At 40.8% G+C, this 27875-nt stretch overlaps 1 protein-coding gene and 2 pseudogenes across 3 annotated transcripts in view; 2 read left to right on the forward strand and 1 right to left on the reverse strand.

The window, feature by feature from the left end:
- Positions 1 to 1334: 1334 nt before the first annotated feature.
- On the forward strand, positions 1335 to 3006 carry LOC114506888 (annotated as a pseudogene).
- A 12573-nt stretch (positions 3007 to 15579) lies between these two features.
- Positions 15580 to 15678, reverse strand: LOC114507136 (annotated as a pseudogene).
- A 1423-nt stretch (positions 15679 to 17101) lies between these two features.
- Positions 17102 to 27875, forward strand: part of PHF20 (PHD finger protein 20) — a 100128-nt gene continuing 89354 nt past the window's right edge. For 2 of the 3 annotated variants that reach the window (XM_036009772.1, XM_036009773.1), the window contains exon 1: positions 17147 to 17256. The gene's annotated coding sequence lies outside the window, so the exon portion shown is untranslated. Of the gene's footprint in view, positions 17257 to 27875 lie in introns of all 3 variants that reach the window. The other variant, XM_028524815.1, reaches the window with a different exon arrangement.

A 27875-nucleotide genomic window follows, 5' to 3' on the forward strand; every position in this document is an offset into this window, starting at 1 on the left:
TAGTGGAGAAAGACAAAGAGGAGGGGAAAAAACCCTGCTTCCTTGGGCAGTGGATCAGCTTTGCACCCCCAGAATTACGGTCTGGTCTTGTGTCTGTGTTGCTGTTGTTTCTTCAAAGATGTCCCCCCATTCTCCTGAGTCTTGGCTCCTTGCCCCTGAAGTCTCTCAGATGCCTGGCAGTTAAGAGTAAATTCACCACTTGTTCTTTGGTCAATAATGCGGAGGGAAAAAAGAGAGGCCCGGAGTACAAAGGTTTTTCCTCCAACAGGAAAAGGTTGAAAAACATTAGGTTACATACAAGCAAAAGTCTTATTAGAAGTCTATTTACTAAATGATTGAGGAAAAAGATTTGAAACGACATACTTAGGTTCCTGTAACTGCTCCAAACCTGTGCAACGTTGGAAAAGTAAATTAACCTCATCGAGTCCTATCCTCCATTTTCTCCTATGAAGAAGAAGGTAATATAATTACTGAGCTAAGCTTCTTGACACTGACCTAGGCAGGTAATGTACACTATTGTATTCTCAGCTTTCAGCCAGTGTGCCCAGCCATGTGAACACTTGATAAAGGAAGGAATGAATGAATGCCTAGTGAGAATTAAATGAGATAATGCCTGTAGCATTCCTGAAAAATATTTAATTCTCAAGAAAGTTAACTTCTGTTATTACTAAGCAAATTATTTAGAAGAAATGTAGGTGTAAGGTGGCTTTCTGTTTTGAGTTAACTTTTCAAACAGTGTTTTTCTTAGAGGGTTAATAGATTTTGCATATTAGTAATGTTCTCTTACTCCTTTCCTGAAAATTCAGATCCTCTATTGATTTTTTTTAAAGATTTTATTTATTTTTAGAGAGATGGTAAGGAAGGGAGAAAGAGAGGGAGAGAAACATCCATGTGTGAGAGATACATCAAGAGGTTGCCTCTTGCACACCCCCCAACTGGGGACCTGGCCCACAATTCAGGCATGTGCCCTGACTGGAAGTCAAACCGGGGACCTTTGGATTCACAGGCTCAATCCACTGAGCCACAACAGCCAGGGCCTCTATTGACTTTTAAGTGTTGAAAATCATCAAAGAAAACTAAATTGAAGTATAATATGTCAGAAAAGGCAAGCTAACCTTTGCCTTCTCTTTTTCCCCTTTAATTCCAGTATTGTGACTTGTTGTTGTTGTTCTTTTTTTTTTCTTTTTAATCCTCACTAAGGACTCCTTGTGAGAAACATCAATCTATTGCCTCTTGTACATGCCCTGACTGGGACCAAACCTGCAACCTATGTATATACCCTGACCCTAGGTATGTGCCTGACAGGGAATCTACTACTCAACCTTTCAGTTTATGGGGCAACCTCCAAGCAACTAAGCCACACTAGCCAGGCGTGTGACTTGTAATTGTGCAAATATCACAGCATAAAGATGGTCCTTTCTTAATATTTTGTTTGGGGCATGACAGCACAGAACTTGATCTTAACCTCTAGACTGCCTTTAGCTGGTGTACCTGCCAACTCCATTATGGTGACTCGTAGCCCCAGTGTCATGACTGGTCATGATGAACCAGATTATGACTTAGATTTTTTTCTGTATACCTAAGCATTATGCTAAGGTTTTAGGAAAGGTGTTTATTCCTCAAGGACTAATTATGGTCAGGACTGAATGGCTTGCTTGAGATGTGATGAAGGAGATGGGAGGCCATCACATTTGTAACCCTCTGTGTGCTCAAGGGGGGGCTATAAATTCTTTGCTCGTCTGCTGGATTACATCAAAGCTTGGAACAGAAATAGTGATAGATCCATTCCTATGGCAAAATCTATGAGTGTAGATTTTATCAGACTAAAGAGCTACTGTAATGACCAATAGATAGGGGACATAAAAGTAATTGGTGGAGGCCCTGGCTGGCGTAGCGCAGTGGATTGAGCACAGGCTGTGAACCAAAGGGTCACAGGTTTGATTCCCAGTCAGGGTACATGCCTGGGTTGCAGGCCAGGTCCCCAGTGGGGGCCATATGAGAGGCAACCACATATTGATGTATCTCTCTCTCCCTCCCTCCCTTCCCCTCTCTAAAAATAAATAAATAAAATCTTTTAAAAAAAAAGTAATTGGTGGAGATGATCTCCCAACTTTAACTGGAAAGGATGTCTTGATTGTTGAAGATATAATGGACACTGGCAGGACAATGCAAACCGTGCTTTCCTTGGTCAAGCGGTATAAGTCAAAGGTGGTGAAGGCCACAAGTTTGCTGGTAAAAAGGACCCCTTGAAGTGTTGGATACAGACCAGACTTTGTTGGATTTGAAATTCCAGACAAGTTTGTTGTAGGATATGCCCTTGACTACAATGAATACTTCTGGGGTTTGCATCATGTTTGTGTTTTTAGTGAAACTGAAAGAGCAAAATACAAAGCCTAAAATGAGAGTTCAAGTGGAGTTTGGAAACATCTGGAATCCTACTGAAATCACCAGTAAAGTTATTGAATGTTCTAGGTCTGTGGCTAGCTGCTTAGTGGAGTTTATTGCATGTATCTTCTAAGAATTTTATCTGTTTTGTATTTTAGAAATGTCCGTTGCTACATTCTTGAGCTCTTTATTTGTACTATGAACCTAAAGACTATCAGTTCCCTTTGGGTGGATTGTTATTTGACATGTGAATGAAAAATCTCTTAAGCTACACCACTGTTGAATGAGAACATTGAAATTGTATCTGTAAGAAACATTTAAAAAGAAGATATATTAGTTTTTAATCGGTATTTTAATTTTCATATATTCAGGAAAGTACAGAAGTGATTGAATATTGTTCATTATATCACTGTGTGTTGAGAGCAGTAAAAAGCAGTCAGGTTTTGTATCAATGACAGCATCTAAGAGGTACTGTTACAGCAGATAAACCATATGTCCTGGAATTATTTTAATAGTGTTTCAGTATTATTAACTGTATTTTCCTGCTTGTTCAGTTTATTTTCAGTGATTCTTTGTTAATAGTTCCCTTCAAATACAAATCAATAAATTAAGAAAAAACTTTAGCCCTGGCTGGCGTAGCTCAGTGGATTGAGCTCGGGCTGCGAACCAAAGTGTCGCAACTTCAATTCCCAGTCAGGGTACATGCCTGGGTTGCAGGCCATGATCCCCAGCAACTGCACATTGATGTTTCTCTCTCTCTCTCTCTCTCTTTCTCCCTCCCTTCCCTCTATAAAAATAAATAAATAAAAAATCTTAAAAAAAAAAAAAGAAAAAACAAAAAAACCCCCTTGATCTTAACCTTTAGATTGCTTGTTTGAGAAAAGGAAGGTTTTGTGTTCAGGGACCATCAGGGTGAACAGGACAATTTTTCACACAATCAAGAAACACCAGCTGGAAAACTCAGAGTTTAAAACAAAAATATGTTTTTATATTTCAAAAGGTTAAAACATAATATGCTTTTCATTCACTTTGCAAAACCTCTCTTGGTCTGACTAGCTCATGGACTTTCTGTGTGAATTAATTCCTCTTTCATCATTTTGTTCTCAAGTCATTTGCAGCAAAATGTCATTGAGTTAATTCATCACCACCACCAAGAATATTATTCTAAGGGGGGTTGAGGCAGAGTGGAGGTGGGCGAAGAGAAAAAATGGGGACAATTGTAATAGCGTAAACAATAAAAAAAATAAAGAAAAAGAGAAGAACATTGTTCTATCTTATAGTTTGTAGAGAAGAGGCCACACCAAAAACAAGAGCCTGTAAAAGAGAAAGTAATAGATATTATACTTAGAGAATTTGGCTGAAAATTATATATATTGCCAGTGTAAGATTTTTATGTTTAAGTATGGCTTTTATTAGAAGAAAATGCTCTTTTATTTTATCCTCACCTGAGGACATGCTTATTGATTTTAGAGAGAGTGAAAGGGAAGGGGAGAGAGAGGGAGAGAAACACTGATGTTAGAGAGAAACATTGATAGGTTGCCTCTCTCAGCAGATCTGACGGGGCACTGTATCTGCAACCCAGGCATTTGCCCTGACCAGGAATCGAATCTATGACCTCCTGGTTTACTGGCCAATACCCCAACCAACCGAGCCACCACTGGCCAGAGCAAGAAAATGCTATTTTTGATACTTCCATTTTAATTTAATGTTCTACTTTAAAAGTATGTATTTTAATTGTTTTTCTAAAGACTTTAAGACTGACTTACATTTTTTGTATTATTCACAGATCTAACAAAATTTTAATTGCCTTCAATTTTTCCATTAATACTGAGTTAAATTTAAGTTGAACAAACTAAACTCATTTAAAAAAAGTCAGTCCCACTAATCTTAGAGAAATTTCCTCAAATTTAGTATACTTTTATCAGTTTAACATGTTGTATAATTTTTGAGCACTTTAAAACTTTCCCAAGTATGTAAACAATTCTTCTAAATCCAAGAAATTAAAATCACAAATATAGTGACTTAAAATTTCTTAAAGTATTCTAATGTAGTGTCTTACACCTTTTCAAATAAAATAACAAATCCCAAGCCCTGACTGGTGTGGTTCAGTTGGTTGGGCATCATTCTGCAAAGAAAAATGTTGCTGGTTCAATTCCAGGTGAGGGCACATGCTTGGGTTGCTGGCCCAGTCCCTGGTGGGGGCATGTGCAGGAGGCAAATGATTGGTATTTCTCACTCACATCAATGTTTCTCTCCCTCTTTCTCCCTCCCTTCCCCAATCTCTAAAAATAAATAAATAAAATCTTTTAAAAATACTTAACAAATCTGAAGTATTTAATTAATCACACATTTTTTATTGAGGTATAATTGACATACAACATTATACTAGCTTCAAGGGTACAACACAATGATTTGATCTTTGTATATATGGTGACATGATTACCACAATGAATCTAGTTAACATTCATCACCATACATATGGTATTTTTCTTGTGATGAGAACTTTTGATTTATTCTCTCAGCAACTTTCAAATATGCAACACAGTATTTTTAACTACAGTTACCACACTGTATTTCACATCCTCATGACTTATTTATTTTATAACTTGAAGTTTGTACCTTTGAATCCTTTTACCTATTTTGCCCAATCCAACCCCCGCCTCTGTCAACCACCATCTCTTCTTGGTATCTATAAGCTTAGTTTTTTGGCTTGTTTTAAATATAGTTTTTTAAAAATTGTGTTTATTGATTTGAGAGAGAGAGAAAGAAGAAAACATTGATTTGTTGTTCTACTTATTTGTGCATTCATCTGTTGATTCTTGTGTGTGCCCTGACCTGAGCGTGAACCCACAACCTTTGGATATCAGGCCAACACTCTAACCAACTGAGCTACTCAGCCAGGTGAGCAAGATGCAGTTTTGTTGTTTGTTTGTTTGTTTGTTTTAAGAGAGAGGGGAAGGGAGGAGAGACACATCTATGTGTGGTTGCCTCTTCCATGCCTCTAATTGGGGACCTGGCCCAAAACCAAGGCATGTGCCCTGACTGGGAATCAAACCAGTGACCTCTTGGTCCCCAGGCCAGCACTCAATCCACTGAGCCACACCAGCGAGGGAACAAGATACAATTTCTTAAGAGCCTATGTGAATTAAATGAGAAAGCAACAATTGATTTTTTTTACCGGAGTTTAATTTTTTTTAAGATTTTATTTATTTATTTTTAGAGGGGTAGGTAGGGAGAAAGAGAGGGAGAGAAACATCAATGTGTGGTTGCCTCTCCTACGCCCCCCACTGGGGACCTAGCCTGAAACCCGGGCCTGTGTCCGACTGTGAATTGAACCGGTGACCCTTTGGTTCACAGGCTGGCACTCAATCCACTGAACCACACCAGCCAGGGCCAGAGTTTAATCTTTGGTTGAAAAAAGTAGAATGTTTTGAATTTCTCATAGTTAAGATAATTAAGAAAATTAAGGGGTGCTCATGAATAAAGCGATAATACAGAGCCCACTTGTCCATCCCATGGACAACAATATTGCCCCAAAACACTTTTAGAATGAAAATAAAATGCAAAATTCAATGATTATAACAAAATATAATTTAGAACAGTCTTTTAGGTTTTTATCAGTTGAATGTGCCATTTACTGATTCATTCAATAAGTGTTTATTTAGTACCTTTAGAATTATTAGCTCTCTGCAGGACAAGTTGTTAGTACAAAATAAGTAAAAAGCACAGTCCCTTCCCTCAAGAGTTTTCAGTTTAGCCTGGTGTGGCTCAGTGGATTGAGTGTCAGCCTGAGAACTGGGAGGTTGTGGATTCCATTCCTGGTTGGGGAACAAACCTGGGTTTTGGGCTGGTCCAGGTTGGGGGTGTGTGAGGGGCAACTGATTGATGTTTCTTTTGCACATCGATGTTTTTTCTGCCTTCTTTCCCTTCTCTCTAAAATAAATAAATAAATTAATTAATTAAAAGTCTTTAAAGCCCTGGCTGGAGTAGCTCAGTGGATTGAGCATGGGCTGCGAACCAAAGTGTCTCAGGTTTGATTCCCAGTCAGGGCACATGCCTGGGTTGCAGGCCATGGCCCCCAGCAACCGCACATTGATGTTTCTCTTTCTCCCTCCATTCCCTCTCTAAAAATAAAAAATAAATAAAATCTTTTAAAAAGTCTTTGAAAGAATTTCCAGTGTAATCAGAGAATATCTGAAGGAACAAAAACCATGTTCAAGATAGTGTTTTGTATTGTGTTAGGATTTTGCATGAACTCCTTACCTTGAAAGCATAGTGTTAATAATAGTATATAGCACTTCACAGTTTACAAAACATTTTCTATACATTATCCCTTTTATTCCTCTAAATCTATATTCATTTACTTGAATTGAATGGAATAAATTGATGTGATCAAACTATGAAAGAAGTGATCATAGAATATTCTTTTGAAAGTAGCTGATTGATATAGGTCATCAGAGTAACTGAGTATTTATCCAACATTTTATTATTAAAATTATCAAACAGAAAGTGGAAAGAAAAAGACATATGCCTACCACCTATTACACATTTAACAATTTTGCAATATTTGCCTTATCACATATCTATCCATCTGCCTATCCATTAAGTTCAATCTTTAATGTTTTTCAAAGTAAAATATCAACACCAATATACTTTATCTCCAAACACTTCACTGAATATTCTTTTTTAAAAAAGATCTTATTTATTTATTTTTAAGAGAGACGGGAAGAGAGGAAGAAAGAGATGGAGAGAAACATCAATGTGTGGTTATCTCTCACGAGCCCACTACTGGGGATCTGGCCCGCAACCCAGGCATGTGCCCCTACTGGGAACCAAGACACTTTGGTTCACAGGCCGGAACTCAATCCACTGAGCCACACCAGCCACCGCCTCATTGCATATTCTGAACTAGAGTTTAAACTTTTTAAAAAAATTTTCTTTATTGATTTGAGAGAGAGAGAAAAGGATGGAAGAAGGAGAGAGAAAGAAAGAGAGAGAACATCAATTTTGTTGTTCCATTTATCTACGCACTCACTGGTTGGGTTCTCCCATATTTGTCTTGATGGGAGATTGAACCTGCAACCTTGGTGTATTGGCACAATGCTCTAACCAGCTGAGCTACCTGGCCAGGCCTGAACTGGAGTTTAAATTCCTTTTTTTATAAGTTAGATTTTATGTACAGTGAAATGCACAAATTTTAATTGTACCAATAGATGAGTTTTAACAAATGCATATCAATTGAATAATATTAATTTTATTTAAAATGAAGGAATGACAGAAGCAGGCAGAGAGATATAGAGAAAGCAACATATTTTATCACAAAATACCCTGATTTGATGATAAAACAGCACAAACTAGAAGGCAGGGTATTGTTTAAAAACATCTGCTAACAGAAGCAAAAAGAAATGCAATCAAACATAACATTGTACAAGACTCGGGATTCAAGCAAATTTAGCTATAGAGGGGGAGATCCTGCTGATAAGACATCACAAGATGGAAATATGTGTTGAAAATGATGGATGGAGAACAAAAGAAGCATCAACCCGCAGTGATTTTGAATGAAAAGCTTGTGATTCCATGATATGAGTGAGTGGCCCTATAAAATGAATATCCCAGAAAGACAGTATTTCTGAAAGAATGTAGTTAATAGACTCAGTCTTTCTTGGAGCTGGAGAAAAAAAAATCCTTAATAATCATTTTCTGGAGGAGACCCAAAGATATATGACTTGTCTAGACATCTGTGAATAACCAAGTCCTACACCAATATACAAATGAAGCATCAGAGTTGGAATATGTGCAGCATGAACATGACTTGTATGCAGTGGTTGTAAGAGAAATGAGATGATGGTGAGAATGGGGAGGAAGTGGAAGCCTCAGACATTGCCATTGAATGCAAAAGGGTGCAACTGCTTTGGCAAACAATTTGGTGGGTCCTCAAAAAGTTAAATATAGAATTACCATATGGCTCAGCAATTCCATTTCTAGGTATAGACAAAAGAATTGAAAATATGTTTCAAATAAATACTCGTATATGAATATTCATAGCAGCACTCTTCAAAATGGCCAAAAAATGAACACAAGCTAAATATCCATTAATTTCTGAATGAGTAAACCAAACGTGGTATATTCATAATAAATGTGGTATATCCATAATAAAAAAAGAAGCAATCATGGAATATTCTTTTTTTTTAGATTTTAGTTATTTTTAAAAAGATTTTATTTATTTTTTAGAGAGGGTAGGGAGGGAGAAAGAGAGAGAGAGAAACATCAATGTGCGGTTGCTGGGGGCATGGCCTGCAACCCAAGCATGTGCCCTGACTGGGAATCAAACCTGCGACACTTTGATTCGCAGCCAGATTTTATTTACTTTTTTTAATTAAATTTACTTTTTTAGAGAGAGGGGAAGAGAGGGAAAGAGGGAGAGAAACATCAATGTGCAAGAGAAACATTGATTTGTTGCCTCTTGTACACCCTCAACTAGGGACCTGGCCTACAACTTAGGCATGTGTCCTGACTAGGAATTCAACTGATGACCTTTTGGTCGGCAGTCTGGTGCTCAGCCCACTGAGCCACACCAGCCAAGGCTCCAGGTAATTCTTAATGTCTTTCTGAAGGCCTATAGGTTTTTGTTTTCATAATCATGTGAAATCACACCCATATGCCCACATCACAATGAAATACCTTCACTCCCCTTTGATACTTTATTTCTCTCAATAGCACTTGTCATCTTTTGAAATACCATGCATTGCCCTGGCTGGTGTGGCTCAGTGGACTGAGTGCTGGCCTGTGAACCAAAAGGTCACTGCTTCAATTCCCAATCAGGGCACATTTCTGGGATGCAGGCCAAGCCCCCCAGTAGGGGACACTTGAGAAGCAACCACACATTTCCATTTTTCTCCCTCTCTTTCTTCTTTCCTTCCCCTTTCTCTAAAAATAAATAAAATCTAAAAAAATACCATATATTTTATTTATTTGTTCATTTCATTGTTCATCTTCCACCATTATTATATCAAGACCCGGAATATCTAAGAATACCAATGACATCCTGATAAAATTGCTCTAATAAAAAAGTTTGATATGCAGTGTTTGCCAATATCTACAGTGTAAACATTCCCACACTCCCACTATGTCGTTTTAAGCTACCCACTGGTTGTTTAATAATCAGCTCTTGCAAGCCAGTATAAGCTGGTTCCAGTACCCCACTGTATATCTGTAGCACTGAGTGAATTATTTAACCTCTTAAGTCTCAGTTTTTCCATCTGTGAAATATCTATATGGGATAATAATAGTCCTATCATAAACTGACATAATTTATGAAATTGTAGCAAAAGCTAAATGAGTTAATACAAGTAGAGCACATAAATAGGTGGCTGAAAATCAGTATCAATGTTATTTTTATTATATGGTATTTATATATTTATTATGTGTACTTTTCTTCACATCTCACCAATATTGATTTGTCATTTCTAATGATTTTTGCTACATTTTCTGATGTTTGTACTGATCGAATCAGGCCTATCAAGTTCTGTGGCATTCTTTGAACTATCAAAAAAATGCCTAGTTTATTGGCAATAATTTACTGACAACAAACAGATATAAAATTTTGGCAAACATTTCTCAAGATGTGGACTGAGTGCCCTGGCTGGGTGGCTCAGTTGATTAGAGCATCGTCCAGATACACCAGGGTTGTGGGTTCGACAAATGTGTGCATAAATAAGGGGAAAAACAAATTGATGTCCCCACCCAAAAAAAATCAATAAATAGCCCTGGCTGCAGTAGCTCAGTTGGTTGGAGTGTCGTCATGTAGCTTAAAGTTTGCAGGGTTGATTCCCAGAGGGTGGGGTGGGGTCACATATCTAGTTTCAGGTTCGATCCCCAGTCTGTGTGTGTACAGGAGGTAATTGATGGGTGTTTTTTTCTTACATTGATGTTTCTCTCTCTTCCTTCCTCTCTCTCGAAAGCAATGAAAAAATGTCCTTGATGAGGATAACAAACAAAGATATGTTTGTTATCCTGTGTTGTGATCTACTCATTGATTTTTCACAACTTGCCCATTGGAGATTTTGCTATAATGGAATGCAATAGAGTTTTCTAATGATGGTTTGGGGGGTCAAGGAAGCCTTATTGTTCTTCTTACACCATATTCTTAATCTGTTTCAGAAGTTTCAGGCTTCCTGTTGTGTTCTTGCCTGGAACATGTCTGTCCTTAAAGATATTTCTGTTTTACTACTTCTAGGGAGTAGGCCTTAATCCTACCCACCTTTATTAGTCTCAACCAACCCCTTATTATTGCTCTTGTTCTATTGTACTTCAACTTCATTTCTCAGACATTTGCCTTCACTACCATCAGGTCGTGAGCTACTCTGAGAACATCTGTTGCTTCTTCTTTATCTCTATCCACCAGTTCCTAGCATGCTGCTTGGAATGTGCTGGTTGTTTAACAACTATCTGTTGAATTGGTCGGGGTTGCTTTGGAGATAGATCAGTGCAGAGGCAGACCAAAGAGAGATGAAAGAACTTCTCAGAAACAGAGCACATCGCCCAGTGACCATTGAATATAAACAAGCAGGGGATGTTCTCACACAGACAGGAATTCGATATGGTTTGAAAGAGGACTGTGTGGGTGAGCTGGAGAGTTAGAGGAGATTCCATTGGAAAGATAGGGCTAATTTGTGAAAAGTTTTCTATACTGTGCTAAGAATAGTAGCAGTTGTGTGCTGGAAGTGGGCTCGTATCAGCTCATGAACTGATTATTAAACATCCAGGGACTGTGGGAGCCTGTTGATCTCCTGTTGGTAGTTTGAAATCAGCCACAGAGTGAGTATTAACATCACAGATAATCTGCAAATGCTACTAATCAACCTTTTTTTTTTTTCTCAGAGAGCCAGTTGTTCATAGGTCATTGAAAAGTTTCGGACATCACATTAAAAGAGTTGTTATCCCTGGCTGGTGTGGTTCAGTGGATCGAGCACCAACCTGTGAACCAAAAAGTCACTGGTTGGATTCCCAGTCAGGGCACATGCCTGGGTTGTGAGCCAGGTCCCCTGTCGGGGGTGCACGAGAGGCAACCACACATTGATGTTTCTCTCCCTCCCTTCCCCTCTCTAAAAATAAATAAATAAAATCTTTTTTTTTTAAAGCATAAAGACCTGAAAAATACTTATAAAGTAGAAAGAAAAAAAAAAAAAGAAACAATGATATAGGCAAGGAAGCCAGGAAAAGTAGAATTATATGTGAGAGTACCTGTAACTACCTGTTTCTTCATAACTGTCATTCAATGAATTCCTTTGGTGGTGCTGTTCAGGGCCTGGAATTTGGAATCTAGATTGGACTTCAGATATTGTTTTAGGCCGAAGGGAACTGTGGACTGGGTTGGGAAGGGTGAAGGCAAGGAGGTAAGCTTTCAAAACTACAAGCGTGGGGCAACAGAGAAGAGGGAGGGAGCTTTGGGGTTTTAGTGAGTCAAGAGTCAGTCAAGAAGGAATGCAGTGAGACTGCAGAATATCAATTACCAACGTTCTTCACCATCAGCACCCCCACGTTTTTTATAAAACCTCAAATGCACGTAATTACACTCATACACTCAATCATACATTTGTTTTTTGGTCCACAATTTCATTAAGCCAGACATAGCCCTACTTCTTTTTCCTTTTCCATTTTTTTTTAGTGTACAAGGCTGCTTATTGAAGTGTCGTTTATAACAATTGAATGTGAATGACTATCAGTAAGGGAATGAATCATTGCAACGATGTTTATAAACATTAGGAAGAAGCTCTGTTTGGCATAGCTCAGTGGATTGAGCACGGGCTGTGAACCAGGCATCGCAGGTTTGATTCCCAGATGGGGCACATGCCTAGGTTGCAGGCCATGGCCCCCAGCAACCTCACATTGATGTTTCTCTCCCTCTCTCTCTCTCTCTCTCTCTCTTTCTCTCTCTCCCCCCTCCCTTCCCTCTCTAACAAAAAAATTAGGAAGAAAGTGAATGGCCCCTTTTTGCTTGAATTAACTATTCTTAGCCTCCATTCCCTGTCTCATTTCCCTACATCCCTGAGACCATCATGTATATATGTATATTGGGTGGATAGAATATAATTTTTATGCTGTTGAATTTATAACATTTTCCTTAAATGTTTTGCCCCATCCATGTCTTAAAGATATTTTTCCCTACTGGAAAAATGGCACAACTGTAATTAAAAAAACAATAAAAAAATTTTAAAAAAGGATATTCTCCCCTACAACAAGATGCTCAAGATAATTTCAGATATATCTCTTTTAAAGACACATGGTGATGACATTGACACGTGTGACATACATGATGGTGCAGTGGGTTATACAAATGTCTCACTGGAAAAATGGAACATTACTCATTTCTCTTCCTATCAGAAATACAAGTAAGTGAGAAAGATTTGCATTCTCACTTGTATTGGGAATAATCTTGAAACCACTTCACTTCTTAAACTATAAGTGGCTGGATTTTAATTGTTATCAGTAACAGATGACTTGTGACACATTTTGCAACTATGGAGTTATATCTTTGGGGGATCTATACTTGTTTATCAAAATTGTAAGTGTGTGTATCCCTGTGGCTCAGATCTCCCATTTTTGAGAATTTAAGCTACAGTTCTGTCTGTACATGTGTGCTGTACTGTTTGTGTGTGGAACATTGTATTTAAAATGCAAAAGATTGGAAACAACCCCAATGTCTTTCAGTAGGAAGCTGATTAAGCAAATTACAGTAAATCCGCACAGGGAATACTATGCAGCAGTAAACGAAAACAAATAATGAGGGTTATTTTTATACCATTGTACAAAATGTGTTGTAGGGTGTCCAAAATGTATTGTTTAGTGAGAAACATAAGGTGGTGAACTATGTATATAAATGCTTCCTTTTGTGTAAAGGGATGGAAATATATTTGAACTTGTATTCAAATTTGCTTGTATATGCATACAGATATTCTGAGAGGATTCATAAGCAAGTAGGAGTAGTGGCTGTCAATGGAAACAGGACCAACAAGAGGCAAGAATTTGAGGGAAACTTTGTATTGTATAGCTTTCATATAGTTTCTGATATTTGAACTGTGTAACAGCATTAACTATTTAAAATTAAATTATAAGAAGTGGAGTACCAGCAGCTTTAAAGACTGTTTATTTAATCAGCTTCTTGATAATCTCCATTCCCTTAGTCCTTCAGGCTAAACTCCTCCCCCTTTCTCTTTATCTCTGCGCTGGCAGGAGTTTAGTCCCCTAGAAACATGTATTAAGTATGCTTAAACTATAAGGAACAGTGCTGGGTACTGGGGCTCCCAAGGGGCAAGGGAGAACAGGGCATAGTCTATGCTCTTGAAGTCATCTAGGTGGATTTTATCACTCTTTTTAGTGGTAAGACAAGAATTAAAAAATGTTCTCTTCTCCCCTTATCCCTCCCTCCCTCCCTCTAATCACTCACAATCCTGGGAATATATTAGAGTTCCTATTTAATTCTCCTCCCCCTCACTTGGAGAGTACTAAGACTTGGGGAGCTCAGGAACTTTCAGTCAGGCCCAGACTGGCAGGCCTCAGACCTGGGCCAAGACTTAACCTGCTTCCCTTGGGCCCCTGCTGCCTTGTGGAGGTTCTTGAACCTCTCAGATGCTGCTGTGGCTGTGGTTTCCGGTTTCCTGAGTTCTCATACTCAGCTTGGTGTTTCAGATACCATACCCCAGTTCCTGCTTTGGAGACTGACATGCTCAAGCTTGGTGATACTCTGAGTACACAGGGTCTGTGGGTCACAGCTGAGGGACTGCTTTGCTGTTTTCCTCCTTTCCCTTACCTGGTAAGGGAAATACCTTGGGTTACATAAGGACAGAGTATAAAGGTTTGCTGTGTAGAGGCTGAGAAAGATCACTCTTTGAATTGAATATCCCATCTCACATTAGGTCTTTAGTTCTGCTTCTCTTTACTAGGGACGTTTTGACAACAGATCTAGTAAGAACTATTAGAAAATAATTTATGCAGAACGAAATAGTTTACACACATTTTCTCATGTTATTTAAATTAAATGTGACAATTCTATAGATATCCCATTTTAGAGTTGGAGAAAAGTGATTCCTAGGGAGAGAAAGGACTCTTTTCCTTGCAGATCATGAATATCTCTTGTACTATTGTATAACTTGTGTGCATGCAGGGTTTCACTGTGGGTTGGGACCACAGTTCTGAAATTGTTAGATTCTTAGAAACAGATTCTATTCTCTGGAATTGAGGCTGCTATACAGTCAATCTTTCACTCATTCCTTCAATCACAACTATTAATGCCTGTCCTGTGTAAAGAAAGGTTCTACCTAAGAAGGAATTGGGAGATTGAGACCAACTACTAGTGAGATGCTGGGGAGGATCTTAAGGCAAAAAGGTGGGTACTACTAAGGAGACAGTGGTAAGATCTGGGCTTCAGACTAGAACTTTGCAGACTAGAGTTCTGTGGCTAGCAAGCTGTCAGTGGATGTCCAGTTTAGAAGTTAGCAAGGCAGGTTTCTGAAGTTTTTTTTAATCAAAAAGAGTTTAACTCACAAAGTACTTCATTCATATCTGTATCATTATTTTTATCTGGCCAGCATCATTTTTTCCCCTGTGTTTCCATTTGGGGGGATACTCTTAGGGGTAGATTGTTTCTTTCTTCTTTCCTTGCCATCCTAGACTTTACCATGTGACCTGAGATCGACCAATTAACCACAGCTCCTGACCAAGACTTGGCTAGACTGTTGATGTTCTGGGCCCCAACAATATCTTTCTTTATATTTCTCTTTTGCTTGTACTTGCAACAGTGTCTGTGCTGCTGCTTACAATAGGCAAAAAGGATTTTGACTTACAAGTTGTGACAGTTTCTTTACCAGGCTATAAGCTCCTTGAAAGCAAGGCCTAAATTTTATCCTGCTCTTTGTCTTTGGTGCCCAGCTTAACCCCAGTCTCAGTACATACAGGTCAAATAAATGAAGAAACATGTTATATTTATATGGAGCTTTAGACTTTCAGATTATCTGCATTACTGTGGTTGCGGGGCAAAAAATCAATACCTACTACCACGGTCACTAACAGTTGAGCAACATTATGTTAATGGAAACTAGAGATTACTGGGAAGGTCCTTTCTTCTTGTATTTGAGTACTTGGCAAAGTTCATGTTGGTGGTTCTGGTCCTCAAATTCCCGAAGTTTTTAATTTTTGATTTAAATATGGAATATCGTTAATTTGCATGTTATCCTTGGGCAGGGGCCACACTAATCTTCTCTATAATTTTTGTATATGTGCTGAGGAAGTGAGTACGGCTGAAACTTTTGTCCCTGGTTTCCCAGAACCTATTTCTAAGCACTACCCTCTGCCTTACTTCAGCTGAAGTAGGTCCCTCTTCAGTCTCCAGTCCTGATGTGAAAGGCATCTCTCCTGTGGACTCAGGTCATGGAGACTCTACCAACTTTTCCTGATATTATTCTCTTTCATCCCTTCCACAGATACACATACAACATCTATTATTTGTCAGGTCCCGGCAGTTCAGTAGGTACAAGACAGTCCCTAACTCAAGTTCAGGATATAGACAAATACAACCAAGAGAACACACAAATGAAATAATAACAAACTGTGTTGTGCTCCATTGGAAATTGAAGTGATAAGGTGGGCAGTAATTGCCATGGTGAGACGTGTGATAGAGGGGAGAACTTCTAGATACTGTAGTCAAAGAGGATTTCAGAGATGAACTGAGACCTACATGATGAAGAGTCAAGTTTGCAAAAAGCAACAGCTTATTCAATGGCCCAGCAGCTGGAGAGAGCTTGGAAAGAGTCATGGAAACTGACAGAAAGTCAGTGTGGCTAGATGAGGATGAGCAGGGGTGGAGGATGCAGATGGAGAGATTGACTGGTTATTTTAATCAGGACAGTGCCATGATTAGATTTACATTTTAAGAAGTGAAATCTGGCTGTTCTGTCATCTTTAATGTTAAATAAAGTTACTATTGCCCTCTTAAATTACAAATGTTTAGCATTTCTTCTTGGGACTTTCCAAGTCCCACTGGAAAAACATCCCTGAACCTTCTGGGGTAGGTGCAACTCCACTCTTGGTCCCCAGAAGCAAAAATGCAGCTCCTCCTAACACCAGCAATTGGAACCATATTCCTAGGAGTTAATGAGGCAAAGTGGAGGACGAATTAGTACAAAGGCCCTGACGTGGGAAGGAACCTAGTTTGTTTGAGGATTTGAAAGCAGCTGAGAAGTGGGGAAGCTGGATGTGTGATAATGTGAGAAACGGGTTAGGTACAGGCTTCCAAGAGCCTGATAGATAGGCTTTCAGTGAAGATCCCACTGATCTTAATCTGAAGAACAGTGGGAAACAGGTTTTGGGCAGGGATGCCTGTGATTATATTTGCGTTTTGAAAGCCTCCACTGTCTGTGTGTGAAAATTGGATTGAAAGGGGCAAGGGGCTGAAGGCGACTATCATCTACGAGACGTGATGGTGGTCCACACTGTGCTGTTGTAATGGTACAGAGAGAAGAGGAAGGCTTCAAGATGCATTCAGGAGGCAAAATTAACAGGTGATGGAGTGCCCAATCTCGGGCTTAGTGGTTATGGATGAGTGGGGACTTCGAGCCCTAGATCAAGGGCGTCGGCCCGGTTCCCGCGCCTCAGGGCAGTGGGCGTGGCCCGCCCGAGCCGTCGCCACGGTGATCGGGTTGGGCGGGGCCGAGGGCGGGGCAGCTGGGGCGCTGCGTCACTTGGTGGTGGCCCGGGTGCGTGTGTGTGGGGGGCGGGGGATACGCTAGGCGCGTCCCGAGGGTCACGTGGTGCGCAGCACGCAGAGTCCTTCTGTCGGTTGGTCCTGAAGCGGCGCAGCCGGAGCGGGGCTGTGAGGTGAGCTCGCGGTGAGGCGCGGAGAGGTGAAGCCGGCTGCTGGAAGCCGGGTCCGGACAGGCCCGCGCCGGCGCGTGTCGTGCGGGCGGGGACGGTGACGGACGCCGCCGCGGCTCCGGTCCCTTGCCCGGCCCTGCTCCCCGCCTGGCCCGTCTCGCCCAGCCCGGAGGGAGGCCCGGGGACCGCTGCTGAGAGCGTGGCGGGCGTGCGAGCAGCGCCCAATCCCCAGGGCTCCCGACGGGAGTGACGGCCGTGTAGGCCAATCAGCGCCGACCGAGGGGGCTGGGCCGCGGGGTGCGGGCCCGGGGCGCGGAGCGGGCCGTGTTGGGGGTGGGGGGCGGTAAGCGCCACAGCTAGAGCCAGAGCTTTGTGGCCCGCGAGATCGCCACCACCATCCCTTCCTGTTGCCTTGTTATTTAAGATCGCGTGTTTTTTAAATTACTCTTTTATCCTATTCTGGGGAGCACACCCCTTTTCTCAAGCCCCCGACTATGGGAGTGTCCCTTTTCTCTAGTTTTGAAAATGTGGGTAGGGCACCCTTTTTCTTAAGCTCCAGCCCTGGGGTTTTATCTCCGCTTACAAAGCCCCTTCAAACTGAGGATGTATCCCCTTTCCCAGGCCCCCCAAACTGGGAGGACACTTCCTTTTTCGAGGCTTCAATCTGAGTAAGCACTCCTTAAATTTGAACCTTCGGCCTGTTAACGAATCTGTCAAGTCTGGGTTCCAATAACCAAAGTTTTGGGGCACTTGTTTCCACAAATCCAGGGAAAACTCTTCCAGGCCCCAAATCAGGCAACCTGCTTTCCAGAATTTCTTAAATTTAGGGGCCACTTCCTTTCCCTAACCCTTCAAATCCGAGGTGCACCTCATTTCCAGAGACTACCGACAATGAGATCCAAATCCTGAAGTTTAAGGTTACGTATTTCCAATTACACAAATAAGGGAATTCGCTTATTCCAGTCACTGTTCTTGGGTTTGCACCCTTTTTCATGAGTTCCCCAAATAGAACTATCTTACTTCCTGGGGGAGACTCATTTCCATACCTGAGTGCATTTGTTTCTTGTGTTCCCCAAATATACAGGATGCACCCCTTTTGGTTACACAGTTTTCAGGGTGCAGCCCCTTCCTGATACTTTTTAAATCTGGAAGGGTACATCTTTTTTCCGAGTCCTCTCATTCCCAGGCGATGGTCTATGGTTTTTGAGCTTTTCTGCCATCGAAGACATTTTCCTTCCTCAGTTTCCTTCCGTTTTTGGAACCCCAATTCCCTCTTGGTGCTCTCCCTTTCTGATCAGTGCACCCATTTCCTCTTCCTTGATGAATGAGTGTTTTTAGCATAGCTCTTTCTCTGCTTCTGTGGCCTTTTTTTTTTTTCTTTCTAAGCACGCTCTCTATAGTCCCCACCTTCTGAAATCCCCTTCCCCAAGGGGAGGATTCCCCCTCCAAAAGGGGTGCTGCATGTTTTCTTTCCTGTGTCTACTTTATCTTGCTGTTTTTTGCTAACTGGAACTCTTTCTCTTGGCTTGCCCTGTCGCCAGGGATTTTTCTGGTTTCTGACTCTTTGGATACTGCTCTGCTTAGTGGTGGCTGTACAGATTTTCCCTTTCTTCCCCTAGTGCTGGAGATGGCTTCAAGTCAAGGGCTGCCTGATGCCCCAAGTGCTGGATTTAAACTGGAAAGGAATCTCCTCCCATATCTTTGGTTATTCACAGGACTGTTAATCCTCCTGGTGGTTTGCTTTCTATAACATTCTGGTTAGATGAATATTGTTTTCTACTTTGCTTTATTTTCCTGTATTGGAAAGAGGGAACCCTCAGGAAATTCTTCTAGTCTTGCTTTCAGCGCAAAAGCTTCCTCCCTACATAGACTTTCTTCTTTCCTTTTATCGAGAAAAAGAGGTCATTGGAGGAATCTCCTAGTCATTCTTCTTGTTCTTGTCCTTGGGGGGCAGTTGGGGGGTGGATCCTTATCTCTCCCCATCACCCTCTCATCCGCCAAGCCTTGCTCCCAACCCCCACCTTAAAATCTACAAATATTTGGGATTTCTTACCTCCTAATAATCTCTCAGTAGGTTCGTTCTTTTGTATTTCTCTCTGTCTTTCTAGATTTTACTCAGGGCTTCTCAGCCTAAACCCCTTAACCAGATTAATTTCTCCACAGCTGGAATTCCAAGTGCTTATGGGATAATGACACCTCTGACCTTTCTCCCTTTTGAGAAGTACTTGAGTGTGCAGCTGTATGAGGCCTGAGTGGGGGAGAGAGTTTGGGCCTGAGAAGCTACCCTGGCAGGACAAGGCAGGAAAAGACTGCATTTTTAGGAACATGTCCTTCTGAATCTCATTTAGAGATTGGATGTTTGCCAAGCACCTGCTTCTTAAGGATGCTGGGGGGATTTACTGATTGATGCTCCCAGGAACCTGTAGGAATTAATGGGGCTTGTGGAGAAGTGTTTGAGCTGTGTTGGAACTTGAATAAAATTAATCATTATTGTATTTTTGGAACAACTAAGCTGTTTTATATTATATTTCATGTTCGTGAAAGCCCTAGAGCTAAGATGTGCTATTTTAAGGATGTGAAATAGATCGTATTTGATCATTTGGTCATTAATAAATACCAGATTCATTAAAAAACATTGGAGGTCTGTCTGAGTGAGCAGTGCCTAATAAAATATGGTATATGGAAAGTGAACAGGTACTTTGCCTCTTTATTTGCCTGTTTGGTACTTTATCTGTGTACTGCTAAGTACAGTGCACCCAAAGTATTCTACACCACTGCTTCTCAAACTTGAATGTACTAATAAATCACTTGGGGTTGTGTGGGAGGGTGGGTCTTGCTAAAATGCTGATTCTGATCCAGTAGGTTTAGGGTGTGGGCTGAGTATCTACATTTCTAATTCCCAGCTGATGGTAATGTAATTGAATTACATTTTGAATGGTGAGGTTCTATACACAAAGCCAAAGATATCGCTGTGAAAATAGGAAGGTGGTGGTTAGCCTTATGCTGGGGTATTATGTTCCATTTTCTCTTTATCCAGACACATGTCCCTTAAAGTCTGTACAAGGCATGGCCCCCTTCTGAGGACTATTATACTGAAATACAGTTACTCTAGCTTTTAGCTTTTAAAACCATAGCTAAAACTTCTCCAGCAATTTGATTTTTATGTATTTTGTCATATTTATTTATTATTATTATTATTTTTGCCTACCTTTTCCCAAATCCTGAGCATTCCCCTTCAAGTTCCACGATAGCTCACTTAATGGCTGTAGGCATCGTACTCCCTTTTGTGCATGAATTAATCTTATTCATTCTTCGATTCTGAGATGTCAAGGTAGTTTCTAGTTTTTTACTACTATAAACAATGCTTTCTGCACAGACACGTTTTGCCCAGCCACGATTATCTTCCTAAGATAAATTCGTAGATGTAACTAAGTCAAATCACATGCTTATTTTTAAGGCTTTTTAATGAATACTGCCAAAGTGACCCACACAAAACATGCACTGGTTTATATTCCCACTAACAATGTATGAGGGTGCGCTTTTTAAAACCAAGGTACGAAACGCTGCTGAATTTTGTTTTCTATTTCCCCTGAAAATTTATTGTTTGTTAAATTTAAATTTTTTTATTTTTTAAACATTTTTAAAGATTTTATTTATTTATTTTTAGAGAGGGAAGGGAGGAAGAAAGAGAGAGAGAGAAACATCAAAATGTGGTTGCTGGGGGCCGTGGCCTGCAACCCAGGCATGTGCCCTGACTGGGAATCGAACCTGCGACACTTTGGTTCGCAGCCTGTACTCAATCCACTGAGCTACGCCAGCCAGGAAATTTTAATTTTTTTTGAAGTTATTGGGGTGACATTGGTAACAATATTACGCAGGTTTCAGATGTACAGTTCTGTGATACATCATCTGTGTATTGTGTGTTCACTACCCCAAGTCAAGTCTGTTTCCATCACTATATTTTGTCAAATTTAAATGTTGAAATACAGATTTTTTTGCTTAAATGTGAACATAGTTCTTGACATAGAATCATTATATCATACTTTATACTTGTTATAATAATCAGTCAGCCTGTCTGTCTGGTTCCTCACCTGTCATCCTGCCACGGTGGGGAGTCTGAGATACCCCAAGTAAACAAGGTCACAGGTATTGGAATGTTTAAGGAGTCCTTAGTTTTCTAGGTTCTGGAAATGGGTCTGGGAAAGGCAGTGCCTGGACCTTGAATGGAAGCTGCTGGCTTGTCACTGTTTGGGAGCTTCACAATGGTGAATGCTGGTGGGAAGATGACCTCCTTTGATGGGGATTATGCCTTATGATGTTCTATCTCCTTTTGTACTCACATCTCTAGTCTATTTCTAAGACTTAGTGGGTTTTTCCTTTCTAAATGTCTTAGGTCATCTGTACCTATTTCCCTGGCTGTCACCTGTCATGGCTTTTTCCCAATATGATCCTATTCTGGGCTTTAATCAGGACAAACCTGAATGACTAGACTATTTTGTGTCCTGGTTCTTCCCCCCACCCCCAACACCTCTCACATGAATGTCAGATCCTATTCAGTCACGGGTTTGATCTGGATTTGGCTCTAGTCCCAGCTGTTCACTCACTGTGAGACCCCAGGCAAGTTACTTAATGCTGCTGGGCCTCATTGTCCCCATTTGTAAAGTGAGGGGCTGATTATCTCCAAGGTCTATGGTGCTCTGTGCCTTCCTCAGTACCTCGCTTAGAAACCCCGTGTCTGGGAGCTTGTTATAGCAGATCCGATTTCTTCACGTGCTCTGTTGGGCAGGCTGCCAGTCATTCTCTTGTCCGAGTCACTTCTGCCACCGCCTCTTTTCTAGCCAAGGCAGCCAGCTTGTCCTAACACCCAACTTGAGCATACTTCTGCCTCCATGCCCTCTTCCAGTTCCTGCTTTATTTCATTCAAAACTGCCTAAACTTCTCAAAGAAGTCTTCCTTGAATTCTCTATTCAATGCTTGCTACTTCCCTGAACCACTGAGAGGGAGTCTGTAGTTTACATACAACATGTACATGTTTATTTCTAAGTTCTCTCATCTGATGTATATTTTATTTTTTATTTATTGATTTTATTTTATTGTTTATATTTTATTTAATTTTTTAGAGAGAAGAAGGGAGAGAGAAAGAGAGGGAGAGAACATTGATGTGTGAGAGATACATCCATCAGTTGCCTCTCATACACCCCCAACTGGGGACCTGGCCCACAACCCAGGCATGTGCCCTGACTGGGAATCCAACCAGCAACCTTTTGTTTCACAGGCCGGCACTCAGTCGACTGAGCCGCACCAGCCAGGGCTTTATTGTTGATTTTAGATAGACAGACAGATATTGACTTGTTCTACTTATTTATCAGTTCATTGGTTGCTTCTTGTATGTTCCCTGACCGAGGATCACACCTGCAACCATGGTGCATTGGGATGAGACTCTAACCAACTGAACTACCCTGCCAGGGCCTGATGTATATTTAAAAAACGTTCTCCTCTGCTCCCCACCTCAGTTTTCTTTTTTGCTTTGAATTAACAGTGTAGGTAGAATGAAATTTAAAAGTGAAGCAGGTAGTTTGCCTTTGGTCAGAGTTTGGGGGAAATTACATGTACTGCTTTCAGCCCTCTTCTCCCAAAGTTTCCCTTATTTGTGGGGAATTAGCCACCTGGTATTTCTTCCTGGATTTTATAGGTACTTAGCCCCAGCCAGTGTAGCTCATTTAGTGGGCACATTGTCCTGTAAACTGAAAGGTTGTGGGTTCAATCCATGGTCAGGGCACATGCCTAGCTTGCTGGTTTGGTTCAGGTCAGGGTGCATGTGAGAGGCAACTGATTGATATTTCTCTCTCACATCGTGTTTCTTTCCCTTTCTTCCTCCCTTCCCCTCTCTCTAAAATCAATAAGGCTGCTCTCAGGTGGGGATTTTAAAAAAAGTATTGAAGGAGCTTAAATTCCCTATCTGAAATCTGAAAGTGTACCCTGAGTGCTGACACCTTTTAAAAATTACTTCCAAGTGCACTTCATCCTAGAACACTCAGCCACAAAACTCCAGAAAAGAAATTACTAAGGACAATGATAAGAAATCTAGATTTCAAATAACTTTATCAAGGAGTAAAACTAACAAGTATTTGAGAACACCTCAAAGGCAGTTGCCTACATTGTGTCCGGAAATCAGGGCTCAAAGCTATCTCCGTATAACCTCCTAACCTTCCTTCCTCATCTTTCTAGGAAGTAACTGGGTGTGTGTGGGGGGGAGGGACTACATTTTTCTTAATAAGCATTTTTTTAAAATCCAAACCAAAATGTATCTTTAGAGTCTCCTTGATTAGGTTAGATGGTAAACTTGGGAAGAAAAAGGGAGGATGTTGTTTGTCCCTGTTCATCTCTCTCAGCAACTGCCCTTTCAGATTGTTGACTGACTAACCTTGAGGTAATCTATTGGAAATTGAAACCCTGATTTGTAATGATGCTGTGACAGCTTTGCTAGATCTTGGGCTAGGTATTGAGCTGTCCTTTGCTTTCTTTGGCCAAATAATGAAGCAATGAGTTTGCAGAAATCCCGTAAAATTTTAGGAGCCTGGTATGAGTCACCAAGCATAAACAGTGCAGTTGTATGAAAGGGAGGTGGTGCTTGCCTGAATCAGTGGACTTTGGGGAAGGAGGGAGAGGAGGGGCTGGGGGAAGGACTTAAAATGATGGTTTTATTTGATGAAAGCTTATCCCATGTCAGGAACTTAATCCTAGAATTTAAAAGGCTAACTCCCATGTATCTTAGATGAATATTGGGGTTCTCTGTCCTAGTAGAAACCTGATTTTCAAGAGGTCTCTTTCTTGCATGGAAAAGGTACATGGTTAGGTGGATTGGCATGCCTTCCTTGCTTTTATAGGTGCACAGACAGGTGTTGGGATTTCTAGGTTTTGGAAACCTGATTTGGAAATGTGGGCATTTTGTAATAATAATAACTATAGCAAACATTTTTTGGAGCACTCTGTTGGATTTAACTGAACCTTTACAACTTATCTATTATCCTCATCTAATAGATGAGGAAAATGAGAATAAGTAAGTTGCCCAAGGTTATTTGGCTAGTTAAAGACCAGATTTCTTGGCCTGTAATCCTGGTTCTCTTACATCTTCCTCTCAACAGCTGCATTACTCCCCTGCCACTCCCCACTCCAGGTTTGAATAAGTAACTTTAATCACAGTAGCAAACAAGCAGCATCTTGGAACCCAGGACTGAGGCACTGCTGAGAGAAGGGGTAGCCTTGCCCCCCGCCCCCCACCCCCCCAGACTCCATTCCTGACCATGCAAACATCCCTTACTTATAGAAGCTCAGCTCTCTTAGCTCAGGTTGCCTTTCTCTCTTGAGGCTCCTGGGCACGGAGGGTTTGGGCTGCTTAATTGCCCCATGGAGTGGGACTGCTCTCCAATGTGCTTTCATGAGTAGGAAATTGGTCCTGCTGTGACCTATTTGAGAATTATACGTCTGCAATTCAGAAAGGCGAGATAGGTAGAGGCCACCTTTTATGCCCAGGCTGCATGGTATTTGGTGGTAGGAACCAGGATTTGGAGACAGAATGCCTGAGTTTGAGATCCAGTATCTGTAACTTGCAACTTGGGCATGCAGCTTAAACCTTTTGGGCCTCTCACTGTGGCATGGGTTTCAGAGACAGATGTCTAGCATGGCAAGTTACTTAACCTATCTGGTCCTCTGTTTCCACACTCAAGTATCATCATAATTGCTTTCCATTGATCATTAGAAATGTCAGTAAATGTTACCTTTTTCCCACATTTCCAGATCTGTAAATGGGAATAAGAAAACCTAGTTCATAAAGTTAGCAAAACTTGGTGAACTGTGAAGAGCTGAGTATATGTTACCATTATTTTTGTTTTATTTCTCTCACAAAGTGTTCATAAAAATCCCCTCATGGACCCTGTTTGTAGTTTCTATTTTTTTTTTTAGGATTTTATTTATTTATTTTTAGGGAGGGGAAGGAAGGGAGAAAGAGAGGGAGAGAAACATCAATGTGTGGTTGCCTCTCATGCACCCCCTAGTGGGGACCTGCCCCACAACTCAGGCATGTGCCCTAGACTGGGAATGGAACTGGTGGTGACTGACCCTTTAGTTGACAGGCTGGCACTCAATCTACTGAGCCACACCAGCCAGGGCTGTAGTTTCTACTTTATGCTTACTACATCAGTAGTATCTAGAAGAGAAAGATACTTAAATGTTTTCCCTTATATTCCCGCTTAAGAACATAGCAGTACTCCCTTAATAACATTAGTGTTTAGATATCCCAAGGGCCTTCTTTTTTAAAGCATTGTAAGTGTAGTGGGTTTGGAGGAGGTGCTGCTTTTCAAATTCCAGTTCTTCTAATGATCTGGTGACCAGGGAGAAGATACTTGCTCCGAGCCTCCTCTCCCTCTCTGTAAAGTGGGACAATACTGCCAACTTCTCTGCATTATTGGGAATGAGATGTTTGTCAAGGATTTAGCCTGTGGTGAAGACTCAGTAAATGTTAGCCATTTCCTGGTATTGATAATAAAGGCCAGGAATAAAAGTTAGTATCTAAGAATAAGATAATAAATTCATTGACTATTAAATAACTTATCTTTAAAACTCCATACATAGTAAAAGGGTTGTGATTCAGGAAAATGTCTTTGGAGGCCCCATGAAGTAATGACTCCAACTCCAAATTGTTTCCCTTTGTAATATAGTGATACCTCAAAGAATCCTGTAAGCTTAGTCAGGTTATATTGAAAAAAAAAATAAAAACAAAAAAATAAAACAAAACCAAAAAACACTCCCTTTCCTGAAAGGAACCCACACAAACCCACTCCAGAGCTACTGACATTTATAGACTGGGACCTCCTTGTGAAAGAATACAGCTTTTCTTCAGCCCCATGGGTACAGTTGTGATCTGTCTTTAGGTTGCTCATTTTTTGTGCTTTGCTTTCCTCTCCCTGCCCCCAATTAGTCATAACAGTTCCTACTTTTACCTGCGGATAGCACTTTTCAAAGAGTTTTTAAGTAATTATCTCTTTGAATCTCTACATTGCTATAGGGTGGTGATATTGGTCTGTTTTTATTCCCATTTTGCCAGTAGGGAAGCTGAGGTTTATCTTCAACAAGCATCTGACTACCATGTAAGGGTACTGCTTGTTAGATGCCAGGGGTGCCTATGAGGAGTTAAATGCCTAAGGAGAAGTTGTCTCAAAAGAGGCAATTTCAGTGTAGAGTGCTGAGTGCTCTGGCCCAGAGGATAGGCCAGACTGACATGGGAGAATATTGGAGTGAGCCCCTGGCCTAGTAAGCTCTTCAGGGCAGTGCTGTGGTTGAACCCAGTCCTGAAGGACAAGGCAGAGGAAGCAGCTTGTTTGAGTAAAGGTCTGGAGGTTGGAACTGCGAGGAGTCTAGGTGTGTGGGCCCCAAGAGCAGTAATAACCTTGAGAGCTTATTGTGTGCCAGCCCTGTGCTAAGTAATTTTTTATCTTCCCAATACTTGTATGACGGTGCTGGTACTATCCCCTTCTTTTACAGATGAGGCCAAGCAAGGCTCAGCGAGGAAATGGCCTTGTGCAAGGTTATCTGGAAATGGTGGAGCTGGGATCCATACTAGTCTCACTCCAGCGTTCTGGCTCATAAGCACTATGTGCCACTGCCCCTCTGTTAGGCTTGCCTGCTTCCCTCCTTTTAAGCTCCCATCGAGTTTGGTTTGGTCATAAGGGCTAGCGGCTCACTGACAGCCTTGATGCCACGCACAGAGTAACTTAAACTCAGTTCTGTGGGGAAACTGATGAACTGCTTTTATTTAAATTGAGATACTGTTGAGCCCTGGCTGGTGTAGCTCAGTGGATTGAGTGCGGGCCTGCAAACCAAAGGATCAGGGGTTGGTTCCCAGTCAGGGCACATGCCTGGGTTGCAGACCAGGTCCCCAGTTGGGCGCATATGAGGGGCAACCACACATTGATGTTTCTCTCCCTCTCTTTCTCTTTCCCTTCCCCTCTCTCTAAAAAATAAATAAAATCTTAAAAAAAATAGAGATACTGTTGACATGTAACCTGAACTGTTGTATTTATCTTTTTATTTTTAAATATATACATGGTATTTTACTAGACCATACACAATAAATTTTACTTGAAATTAACCAAAGAAGTAATCTGAACTATTTTTTAAATTATATTTTATTGATTATAGTATTAGAGGCATCCCAGTTTTCCCCTCTTTGCCTCCTTCTACTCAGCACCGCCTACCACCCCCCGCCCCCCCATCCCTCAGGCAATCCCTGCACCATTGTAATCTGAACTATTTTAAACAGAGGTGTCTTATGATCAGATTTGTGCTTTAGAAATATCTCTGTAGTAGCAGCGAGGAGGATTAGCAACAGTGCAGTAGTTGACTAGAGTCAGACTACCTGGTTTAACTCCTTGCCCCAATACTTGCTAGCTTTGTCATTGGAGCAGTTTATTTTCTGAACCTTAGCTTTCTTCATCTATAAAATAGGAATAATAATGACCCTCATTATGAACCTGTGAGGTAAGACTCTAAATAAGATGATATATTTATAAGTATTTAGAATAGTGTTTGTCATAAAATAGGCAGTCAAATGTCAGTTTACAAGA

The sequence above is a fragment of the Phyllostomus discolor genome, chromosome 9, assembly GCF_004126475.2.
Source record: "Phyllostomus discolor isolate MPI-MPIP mPhyDis1 chromosome 9, mPhyDis1.pri.v3, whole genome shotgun sequence".
Classification (NCBI taxonomy): domain Eukaryota; kingdom Metazoa; phylum Chordata; class Mammalia; order Chiroptera; family Phyllostomidae; genus Phyllostomus; species Phyllostomus discolor.